This window comes from Thamnophis elegans, chromosome 7 (assembly GCF_009769535.1).
Source record: "Thamnophis elegans isolate rThaEle1 chromosome 7, rThaEle1.pri, whole genome shotgun sequence".
NCBI classification, from domain to species: Eukaryota; Metazoa; Chordata; class Lepidosauria; order Squamata; family Colubridae; genus Thamnophis; species Thamnophis elegans.
In genome coordinates this window covers 10,445,582-10,457,614 of record NC_045547.1, presented here as the reverse complement: position 1 = coordinate 10,457,614, position 12,033 = coordinate 10,445,582, and the positions used below count along the sequence as shown (strand labels likewise).

At 41.9% G+C, this 12,033-nt stretch overlaps 1 protein-coding gene across 3 annotated transcripts in view; it reads right to left on the bottom strand.

Annotated features, from left to right (window-relative positions):
- SLCO1A2 (solute carrier organic anion transporter family member 1A2) overlaps positions 1 to 11,391 on the bottom strand; it is a 43,403-nt gene extending 32,012 nt beyond the window's left edge. The window contains exon 1 of one of the 3 annotated variants that reach the window (XM_032221451.1): positions 11,221 to 11,391. The gene's annotated coding sequence lies outside the window, so the exon portion shown is untranslated. The remainder of the gene's footprint in view (positions 1 to 11,220) is intronic. The other 2 variants (XM_032221450.1, XM_032221452.1) reach the window with 2 other exon arrangements.
- Positions 11,392 to 12,033: the final 642 nt, after the last annotated feature.

The following is a 12,033-nucleotide window of genomic DNA, read 5'->3' as shown; positions in this document are numbered from 1 at the left end:
TTTTTCAGTACTGTTGTAACTTCAAATGGTTACTAAACAAACTGTTATAAGTCAAGGACTACCCTGTATCTATAGAAAGAGAGACTCAGCTGGTGGCAATAAAGACCCTAATTGGAAGCTAAGTAAGGTTAGGCCTGGTTAATATGGGGATGGGAAAATATGTGGAAATCCCATGTTTGTAAGGTAGGCTGTGAAATGAAAAATACAGCCTAGGGGGAAAAAAAACCTCTCCAATTGTTTGGGATTGGAATTGTCTCAAATAGCTAACAGGTAGACCAGAAGTGGATTCCTACCTATTTGGTCCGGTTTGGCCAAATAATACAATAGCAGAGTTGGAAGGGACCTTGGAGGTCTTCTAGTCTAACCCCATGCCTAGGCAGGAAACCCTATACGGTTTCAGACAAATGACTATCCAACTACACTATTTTTAAGTTTGAAAATCCATTTACAACCAATGGCATGTTTACCTGATGGTAACTTTACATTTTCATACACCTCTAGCCTTTCCAATGATTTTAATTCTTTTTCCAGTGTTGTGGCATTCACAACTTCTGGAGGCAACTTCTGTTCCACTGATTAATTGTTCTAACTGTCAGCAAATTTCTCCTCAGTTCTAAGTTGCTTCTCTCTTTGATTAGTTTCCACCCATTGCTTCTTGTCCTATGCTCAGGTGCCTTGGAGAATAGTTTGACTCCCTCTTCTTTGTGGCAACCCCTGAGATATTGGAAGACTGCTATCATGTCTCCCCTAGTCCTTCTTTCTATTAAACTAGACATATCCAGTTCCTGCAACCGTTCTTCATATGTTTTGGTCTCCAGTCCCCTAATCCTCTTTGTTTCTCTTCTCTGCACTCTTTCTGGAGTCTCACATCTTTTCTACATCGTGGCGACCAAAACTGAATGCAGGATTCCAAGTGTGGCCTTGGTAGTAACTTGGCCGGACACGTGTTAGGTCTATTTGTAAACCAAGATATTGCCTAATCTCACCAAGATGTTTTATACAGAACTTCGTCTAGGAGTTCTGTATAAATGTTATACAGAACTAAGTGTTATAATCCTCATAGCTTCTTGCTCAGTTTTAGTGATTAATGCAATGTCATCAGTGAACAATAGCAACAATGGAATCACACCATTATTTTCTTTCTTAAACAAACATGGATCAGCCATGCCAGCTTTAAAACCTATCTTAGTTAACTCTTTAAGTATATATTGATTCCATTCATTTCCTGATTGTTTCAAGCCATACAGACTCTTTTTCAACCTCCAGCAATGAATTTTACTCTCAGTTTTGAATCCTGCAGGCTTCTGTAAATATATAGTATGTTGCAACGGTGCATGAAGATATGCTATCTCTACATCTAAATGATTTATATATTCATTCTTACCTGCCCACACTAATGCTGCACGTAACGTTGTAGCCTTTAAACTAGGCGCAAAGACCTCATCATAGTCATTGGCTGACTGAGCAAACCCTTGTGCAACTAACCTGGCTTTATGGGTTACAGTCCCATCTACACTATTTTTAAGTTTGAAAATCCATTTACAACCAATGGCATGTTTACCTGGTGGTAACTTTACATTTTCATACACCTCTAGCCTTTGCAATGATTTTAATTCTTTTTCCAGTGTTGGGGCATTCACAACTTCTGGAGGCAAGCTGTTCCACAGATTAATTGTTCTGTCAGGAAATTTCTCCTCAGTTCTAAGTTGCTTCTCTCCTTGATTGGTTTCCACCCATTGCTTCTTGTTCTGTCCTCAGGCGCATTGGAGAATAGTTTGACTCCTTCTTCTTTGTGGCAACCCCTGAGAGATTGGAACACTGCTCTCATGTCTCCCCTAGTCCTCCTTTTCATTAAACTAGACATACCCAGTTCCTGCAACCGTTCTTCATATGTTTTAGTCTCCAGTCCCCTAATCATCTTTGTTGCTCTTCTCTGCACTCTTTCTAGAGTCTCCAAATCTCTTTTACATTGTGGCGACCAAAACTGGATGCAGGATTCCAAGTGTGGCCTTGGTAGTAACTTGGCCGGACACGTGACCATACCTATTCTATCCTTGGTGGCGCCATCTTGATTTTCTGTTCTGCACATGCGCAGAACAATCTTCATTGAAAATATATAATTTTTCCCTTTTTTAATGTTGTGTGTATGCGCAGATCATTTTAAGTGCAAATATTGTACATGTGAGCGAAGCGAGTGTGCACGCACAACATTTTTCAGGCGCCGAAATGTTAGTAATGGCAGCTGGAACCCACTCCTGGGTAGACCTCAACTTATGACTGCAATTGAAACCCAGACTTCCAGTGTTAAGTAAAGTGATTATTAAGTTGGCTGTCCCAAAGGTTCTTTTTTTCAGGAGGCAACTGGACTTTCTTGCTTTTTCTTTGAAGATGTTTTGCTTCTCATAGCAGTTAGACTTAGCAGTTAGACTTATATACCGCTTCATAGGGCTTTCAGCCCTCTCTAAGCGGTTTACAGAGTCAGCATATTGCCCCCAACAACAATCCGGGTCCTCATTTTACCTACCTCGGAAGGATGGAAGGCTGAGTCAACCCTGAGCCAGTGAGATTTGAACCGCCGAACTGCAGAACTGCAGTCAGCTGAAGTAGCCTGCAGTGCTGCATTTAACCACTGCACCACCTCGGTTCTCATCCAAGAAGCTTCTTCAGCTCCGACAGGATAGTGGAGAATGGAAGAATTTATATTCCTTGCAGACAGCTGGCCATTTGCATCTTTTGTAGAGGGTCATTGAAGCAGGTATTGACATAGTCAATAGAGAAAGAAAGTCACAGAGAGAAAAATTGCAGACTACATGAACCAGAAGCACCACTTAGGTGACCCTGAGGACAGAGATAAACGTCCAAGGATAGTGGAGAATGGAAGAATTTATATTCCTTGCAGACAGCTGGCCATTTGGATCTTTTGTAGAGGGTCATTGAAGCAGGTATTGACATAGTCAATAGAGAAAGAAAGTCACAGAGAGAAAAATTGCAGACTACATGAACCAGGAGCACCACTCAGGTGACCCTGAGGACAGAGATAAATGTCCAAGGATAGTGGAGAATGGAAGAATTTATATTCCTTGCAGACAGCTGGCCATTTGGATCTTTTGTAGAGGGTCATTGAAGCAGGTATTGACATAGTCAATAGAGAAAGAAAGTCACAGAAAGAAAAATTGCAGATTACAGGAACCAGGAGCACCACTCGGGTGACCCTGAGGACAGAGATAAACCTCCAAGTAGCCTCAACTACCTTCTAAAAGGATGCAAATGACCAGCTGTCTACACAGAACATAACAGGGCTGGATATGGCCCTGGACCTTGAGTTTGACAAACTGGCATTAAGGTGACAGTATCCTGGAGAACTCTTAAAGTGCAAAAGAACCAAAAACACTAAGTCAGAATAAAATGGGATAGCTTGGAAAGAGAAGTGGTATTCAGCAGTTTCTGACCAGTTCTGGAGAACCGACAGTGGAAATTTTGAGTAGTTTGGAGAACTGATAAATGCCACCTCTGGCTGGCCCTGCCCCCATCTGTTCTCTGTCTCCTGAGTCTGACCGGGAAGGAATGGGGATTTTGCAGTATCCTTCCCCTGCCACGCCCATCAAGTCACACTATGCCCACCAAGCCACGCCACAGAACCGGTAGTAAAAACGTTTGAATCCCACCACTGTCTTGGACATATCCTACACTGCAAAATGTTGTTGTAAATTCTCCTTGTATGAACTTAATTCAAATACTTGATCCCATTTGGGCAAGATCTGAGTTATAACAGCGCGATCAGACAAAGAAAGACGTGGGACTGAACGGATACATTTATTGGCAAAAACCTAGGTAAATGTTCCTATTTGGAGTAGCAACGTCTTCTTTCTTTCTAATATACAAGCAGTAGCCATTTACTCCTACGGAGAAAAACTCAGATGCAGCACCTGGAAATCTATCCAAATGAATCTATCCCACATCTCTGTTTCTCAATGAAATTTTCCAGCACTGTATGCTCTGTCTCCCTCCTTCTCCCACTCCTCCACTGCTTGAACCTGGGTTCAAGTCCACCGGCCCACATAATTCCCTTTAGGCTTGTTCTGTTTTCCCAGCCTACCTCCCAGGGCTGCTGTGGGGGGGGGGGGGGAGAAGAGAGATTGACATGAGCACTTCTGGAACGAAAAAAGAAGCTAGACGATCCAATGCACAAATCCAGGCATCAAATCAGGGAGTCAACCTATACATTTTATTTATTTACAGGATTTATCTACCCTGTCCCTAGCACCAGATTTCAGGGCAGTGTTAAAAAAAAAGAGCAAAAATCAAGCTGTTACCATATTTTCAGAGGGAGGGAGGAAATCTGGGTGCGTCTTATACACTGAATACAACATTTTGGCCTCCCAAAACCCCACCCCCTTGGCAAAAATGGATGTGCAGAAGGTTTGAGAGGCCTGCAAAGTGCTCTTGGAGACTGGGGAGGGCAAAAACAAGTGAAAACTGGGCTGGTTTTTGCTCATTTTTGCCCCTCCTCCCATGCATAACTTGTTCTTTGCAAAGAAAAAGGACCCATTTTTGCAAAACAACGGGCCATTTTTTGCTTATTTTTGCCTCCCTCCCCCCAGGATCACTTTTTTCCATATAATATTCCATATTTTTCAATATCTTGGTGCGTCTTATACTCTGGTGCATCTTATACTCCGAAAAATATGGTAATTACCACCAGCACTGAATAAAAACAACCCTTGCAAAAAATACATAATAGGGGACCTTTGATAGAATTCTTCTCAAATTGGACGTCACCTAATTTGACCCACAGGGTCAAATCAAATCATTGTTATCAATTCATCGTGATGTCAGTTCCCATTTCAGACCAGGATTACACATATGCCTTCTGTACCTGTGAAATGGCAAAAACAAGGGAGGCAGCCCACTTTTGAGTCAAGGGGCACCAGACCTACCTGTGAGCAAATGCTCATTTGTACATAAATCTTGCTTGTCCACTAAGCAATTCGAAAACCACATCATAAGGTAACATATGTGCTAGTCGTTCCCAACTCTAGGGGGCGGTGCTCATCTCTGTTTCAAAGCCGAAGAGCCAGCGCTGTCCGAAGACGTCTCCGTGGTCATATGGCCAGCATGACTAAATGCCAAAGGCGCACGAAACACCGTTACCTTCCCACCAAAGGTGGTTTCTATTTTTCTACTTGTATTTTTACATGCTTTCGAACTGCTAGGTTGGCAGAAGCTGGGACAAGTAACGGGAGCTCACTCCATTACGCAACGCTAGGGATTTGAACCGCCAAACTGCCGACTTTTCTGCACAACAAACTCAGCTTCTTAGCCACTGAGCCGCCGCGTCCCACATCCTAGTGCATTTATAAAAAGCAGCAAGTTTTTCCCCCTTTCTAAATTTCTGTTTATGAAACTGAGGCAGTCCGAATCAAAGCTGCTCTTTGGCAGCCTTAGCTGCCTACTACATATTTTTCTAAGTACTTAACCTACTCCTTCAAAGAAAGCCCATGAAAAAAAACAAATATGCTATGATCTGAGATTTGACAGCATATATTTTCCTGCTTGCAAGTTACCCTACGATCAAGGGACTTAATTTTTTGCTTCTTCTTTTTAAAAAAGATTAAACAAATTTCAGTTTCTAAGCCTTACGGTTGGCAAACGTCATTTCTCTTCCTCCTTTAAAATGCCTAAGGAAAGATTCATTTTTAATATTTGTAACCGTATGGATTTACTCCCCTCAAAATGATAAGAAGGCCTCCTTCTTCCTCTCTTGAATTGCTACCTACCTCCATCGTAGCCATACCCTGGGTGATCCTGTTCGAGGCAGATCAGAGGCTCTCGTTCCCAAATTCTGTACACTTTGGAATTTCTTCCGGAAAAAAGCAAGAATGGAGTATCGAACCGAAACTTTGCAGCAGGAAGGAAAATGAAAGCAAAGAGAACAGCCTTGGAAAATACATTTGTTTGTCAAAGTCTTTGAAGCCTTTGTTTTAGCTCTACAGTAGGTCTTTGACTTGAGCCAAGAGAATAACCCAGAAAAGGAACGGATCTAAGAGATGGACAGCTGAGTTGGCATTTCCTTTTGCCACATTCACACAACAAACCGGACTTGTCAATGAACTGGAATATCACCCACCTTGGTGCTATCATTTGTCTTGATATCAGTTTCCATGTCAGAGCAAAATTAGATGATATGTCGATTATGCAGTATGTAATCTGTATGCTTTCTTCTCCTTCAGTTTCTCCTCCTTTCTCTTCTCCTTCTCCTCCACTCCTCCTTCTCTTTCTTCTTCTCCTCCTTCTCCGTTAAAGGGCTGTATCTCTAATCTCCAAACAATTTTAATCCAGCCAGGTCTTTTATTACCTTCCCGCCTGGCAAGAACATTGCCATTAACCCCTGAAGAGATACTCTTCTGTTTACTAAGGGTAAAAGAAAAAAGGATCCTGGAAAAATTACGTGTTGCTCATAGGGTCTTCTTGAGGTACAGGTCTCAGTTTTATACTGTCTCTTAGGATGATCCCCAGCTACATTAAAAGTAAAGTTCTCCATTGACTTGAAATCAGTCCCTGGTGATTTCATGTATGCATGCGGGTAGTTTTCTTGGCAATTAAATGGAAATGGCTTGCCAGTTTTCTGCCTTCTGAAATGTTCATCCAACTTCCCAGCCTACTCTATAACCCTGGAATTCCACAGATGGTTTCATATCCAAACCCAAAGCTACTAAAAATGGCAAGATCGGCTCTGGTCAGCTAGGTGTACGGATAAAAGATTGCAATCTTTATTTCTATATTTAGTGGTCATCTATGTACCTTTTATAGGGATGCAGTGGCTCAGTGGCTACGATGCTGAGCTTGTCGATCAGAAAAGTCAGAAGTTCAGCAGTTTGAATCCCTAGTGCCGCGTAACGGAGTGAGCTCCTGTTACTTGCCGCAGCTTCTACCAATCTAGCAGTTCGAAAGCCCGTAAAAAATGCAGGTAGAAAAAAATAGAAATCACCTTTGGTGGGAAGGTAACAGCGTTCCATGCGCCTTCGGTCACATGACCATGGAGATGTCTTCGGACAGCACTGGTTCTTCAGTATTGAAACAGAGATGAGCACCGCTCCCTAGAGTCGGGAACGACTAGCACATATGTGTGAGGGGAACCTTTACCTTTTTATGTACCTTTCAATCTAATCAGTATTCCAATATCTCAGGGGTTGCCCCAAAGAAGAGGGAGTCAAGCTATTCTCCAAAGCACCTGAGGCCAGGACAAGAAGCAATGGGTGGAAACTAATCAAGGAGAGAAGCAACTTGGAACTAAGGAGAAATTTCCTGACAGTGATAACAATTAACCAGTGGGACTTGCCTCCAGAAGTTGTGAATGCTCCAACACTGGAAGATTTTAAGAAGAGCTTGGATAACCATTTGTCTGAAGTGGTTTCCTGCCTAACAGGGGGTTGGACTAGAAGACCTCCAAGGTCCCTTCCAACCCTGTTATTCTAATTCTATTTCTAATTATGGATAGGATTTCATTTAGAGTAAAATGTAAGCAACTTACAAATATAATAGAACTTTGAAAAGTAGAGTGTGACATGTCTTTAGAATTGCCTCTTTTTGGTGACTTTGTTCTTTGCCAGAGTTATTTGTTGCTAGAACTGGCTGCCCAGTTCTGTTTTTAATCTAACAAATAAAGAAATAGCAGTTGATTCATTAGAGGCCAGAACAGTTGCCAATATCAGCTCTCATCTTCCTTCTGGAGTTTAAATAGTGCTTCCCCTTGATTCCAAAGACACAAGAAACACCAAAGAGTAATATTTTGGAATCTTTTGGAAGAAAGAAAGTCCCGCTTTAGCCATGAAAGTTGATTGGGAAATCTTGGGCCAATCATCAGGAAACTGTGAATTTTAGTCCCGCCTTTGGCATGAAAACTGATTGGGTGCGTTTGGGCCAATCACCAGGAGACTATGAGTTCTAATTTCGCCTTAGGCATGAAAACTGATTGGGTGTGTTTGGGCCAATCACCAGGAGACTGTGAGTTCTAATCCCGCCTTAGGCATGAATGCCAACTGGATGACCTTGAGCCAATCACCAAGAGATTGTGAGTTCTAGTCCTGCTTTAGGCATGAAAGCCAGCTGGGTGACATTGGTCCAGTCCCTCTCTCTTTAAACCAGCCCACCTCACAAGGTTGTTGTCCTGGGGAAAATAGGAGAAAGCTGTGTTGGATATGTTCGCCACCTTGAGTCCTTTGTAAAAAGAATAAATGTAGGAAATAAATAGATAAATAGATGACAAATACCATATTTTTCAGAATACAAGACAATTCCCCCCCCCCAAAAAGAGGGTGAAAATTTGGGTGTGTTTTTTGCTCGTTTTTTGCCCCCCCCCCCCAGTCCCCAGGAGCACTCTATACACCTCCTAAAGGCTATGCATGCCCTTTTTTTGACAAAATCAGGCCCATTTTCACGAAAAATGGGCCATTTGTGGGAGGTCTGCAGAGTGCAAAACCTTTTTTAAAAAATTTGCCTCTTCAAAATCTTGGTGCATCTTATACTCCGGTGCGTCTTATACCCCCCAAAATACAGTAAGCCTTCTCTGACGTGCAGCTAGTTCTCATTTAGCAACTACAATCAGGACCGGAAAATGGTTATTAAGTGAGGTGGCCGCTAAGTGAATTCACATTGGTGCTTATGATTGTATTTCAGCTTTCCACTGCTTTCCAGATCTGCATAAATGTGAGGATTGATTATGCAGTTGCTTTTTTCATCACTGTTGTAACTGAACAGTCACTGCACGAGACAGTTGCTAAACAAGGATCCCCTGTGTTGGATTTATAAGGAAGGCTTCAAAGCAAGCATCACAGAGATATTGTTTCAGTTCTAGAAATCTTGTGCAAATCAGATTCGAAGGCACAATTGCCCACTGGAGCGAGGCTCCTTTCAAGATTTGTACAGCCCTGTTATTTCATGAAGTGGCGTTTCAAGGTACAACTTTCTACATCTCCCCTACCCCAAAACCAAACATTAGGAGAAAAAACTTCCCATGAAGATTTCCCATGGTGGCGCAGTGGTTAAAGTGCAGTACTGCAGGCTACTTTTGCTGACTGCCGGCTGCCTGCAATTTGGCAGTTCAAATCTCCCGGGGCTCAAGGTTGACTCAGCCTTCCGAGGTGGGTAAAATGAGGACCCAGATTGTTGGGGGCAATAGGTTGGCTCTGTAAACTACTTAGAGAAGGCTGTAAAGCACTGTGAAGCGGTATATAAGTCTAAGAGCTATTGCTATGGAGCTTCTTGGGAAATGTTGAGCAGCCTGGAGAGGCTTCAAAGTAAAGGAAAGATATATAACAGAAAAGGAATATCAGGAGTTGTATCAAATGTGCTTTTCTAAAAGGCAACTGGACTTTCTTGGGTTTTTTTCCCCCTTGAAAAGATTTCACTTCTCATCCAAGAAGAATGGATGTTCTGAAGAAGCTTCTTGGATGAGAAGTAAAATGTTTTCAAGGGGAAAAAACCCAAGAATGACCACTTGTCTTTTGGAAAAGCAGACAGAAGCAGGAGCTGCACTTCCACCAATAAATGAAATTCAAAAACATTGCCATTAGAAATTTGAAAGAAATTATCAGGGCCACTGAAATGGAAAACCAGAAATCTTTTGTTTTGCAGCAGGAGAGAATTTTGGAGAAGTTGGAAGACAGAATATGAGCGTCAGCTTAAAATAATGTAGCTTTCTATTAGTCCTTATGCTGAAGCTAGCTTTCAAAAAGTATTTATTGACGATATTTTTGAAACGATGTTGCTTATGAATTTGCAGTATTATATAACAACTATGTAACTAAACCAGAAAGTAAACATAGCATGATTTTTCAGGATACTCATAATATAAGCCCTACCCCCCACAAATAAACCCGTTAAGATTGTCCACCAGATGGATGCATTTAATACCATATTTCCCCAAAAATAAGCCCTAATGCACCTTTTGGAGCAAAAATTAATATAAGACCCAGTCTTATTATCAGGGAAGCATGGCATACACCTATATATAACTGTATAAATATGCCTAGCTTATTAGAGTAAAAGCAAAAAGTCCCCCATGATTCTAGGTAAGGAGAAAAGGAAAAAAATATACAATAATACAATACAATAGCAGAGTTGGAAGGGACTTTGGAGGTCTTCTAGTCTAACCCCCTGCCTAGGCAGGAAACCCTATACAGTTTCAGACAAATGGCTATTCAACATCTTTTTAAAGACTTCCAGTGTTGGGGCATTCACAACCTCTGGAAGCAAGCTGTTCCACTGATTCATTGTTCTGTCAGGAAATTTCTCCGCAGTTCTAAGTTGCTTCTCTCCTTGATTAGCAATAGCAATAGCAGTTAGACTTATATACCACTTCATAGGGCTTTCAGCCCTCTCTAAGCGGTTTACAGAGTCAGCATATTGCCCCCAACAACAATTCGGGTCCTCATTTTACCCACCTCGGAAGGATGGAAGGCTGAGTCAACCCTGAGCCGGTGTGATTTGAACAGCCGAACTGCAGAAATGCAGTCAGCTGAAGTAGCCTGCAGTGCTGCATTTAACCACTGTGCCACCTCGGCTCTTACCGGGTGGATTAGTTTCTACCCATTGCTTCTTGTTCTACCCTCAGGTGCCTTGGAGAATAGTTTGATTCCCTCTTCTTTGTGGCAGCCCCTGAGATATTGGAACACTGTTATCATGTCTCCCCTAGTCCTTCTTTTCATTAAACTAGACATACCCAGTTCCTGCAACCGTTCCTCATATGTTTTAGCCTCCAGTCCCCTAATCATCTTTGTTGCTCTTCTCTGTAATTTTTCTAGACTAGAGTCTCAACATCCTAACCCTAACTCCTAGGTTTTAAAAGCTCTCGAGAATAAAATAAATGAAAAACAAATTACAACTTTATTGCAACTAACTTTTAAATAACCTTGAAGAAATGCCTAATTAAGGCATTTAATTAATAAGGATGGGTGGGTGGGTGGGAGGGAGGGAGGAAGGAAGGAAGGAAGGAACACTGAAATTACATAACTTCCTTTAATTTCATAGTTATTCAGTTTTTAAATTATATTGACTAGTTGTGCATCAGGGGAAATAAGACATTTTAAATCACTATCTTTGGCATTTTTTTGATGATTTTTAATTTGTTTTTCATTTTGTAAAACAAAAACATTAATTCAACAAGCAAAACATTCAGAAAAAGTCAAGTAGAAAGCATTGCAAAAGTGGTTGTTTACTTACTGAGGTGATGGTTACAAAAATGTGGAATAGTAACCTTTTTGCCTTTGAAGTGTTTATTTCACGAGGGGTTGAACATTTATTGCCATGCAGCTTTTATGCTTCTGTCAAGTATCTGCAATCTTGCATTTTAATTCCCACTGCCCCATCCTAGGAAAATGCACCTCTCTTATGGGAATGAGGCCTCCCTCTGCCAATGATTGATTAAATCCTGTTAAAGTGTTGCGTGAAAAAAACATTTGTGTTGAACTTCCCCAACCTTTAAATGGGACTCTCACTATTTATTTATTCTTTTGATTTGATCTGTGTCCTGTCCTTCATTCAAGAGTCAAAGCAGGTCTTGTTCTCCCCTTGTCACCCCACAACAACAACCCTGTGAGGTAGGCTGGGTTGAAAGAGAGGACGGAGAGTTCTTGGCTAGCAACCATTCGTATTTATCGACTGAAGTTGCAATGGGCACTACAAAAATGGACTTATGACCAGTTCTCACACATATGACTGTCGTAGCATCCCCCTGGTCACATGATCGAAATGCAGAAGCCTGGCAACGGGCATGTATTTATGACGGTTCCATTGTCGTGGTGTCATGTGGTGTCATATAGAGCCGAGGTGGCGCAGTGGTTAGAGTGCAGCACTGCAGGCTACTTCAGCTGACTGCTAGTTCTGCAGTTCGGCTGTTCAAATCTCACCGGCTCAAGATTGACTCAGCCTTCCATAGCAATAGCAGTTAGACTTATATACCGCTTCATAGGGCTTTCAGCCCTCTCTAAGCGGTTTACAGAGTCAGCATATCGCCCCCACAGTCTGGGTCCTCAT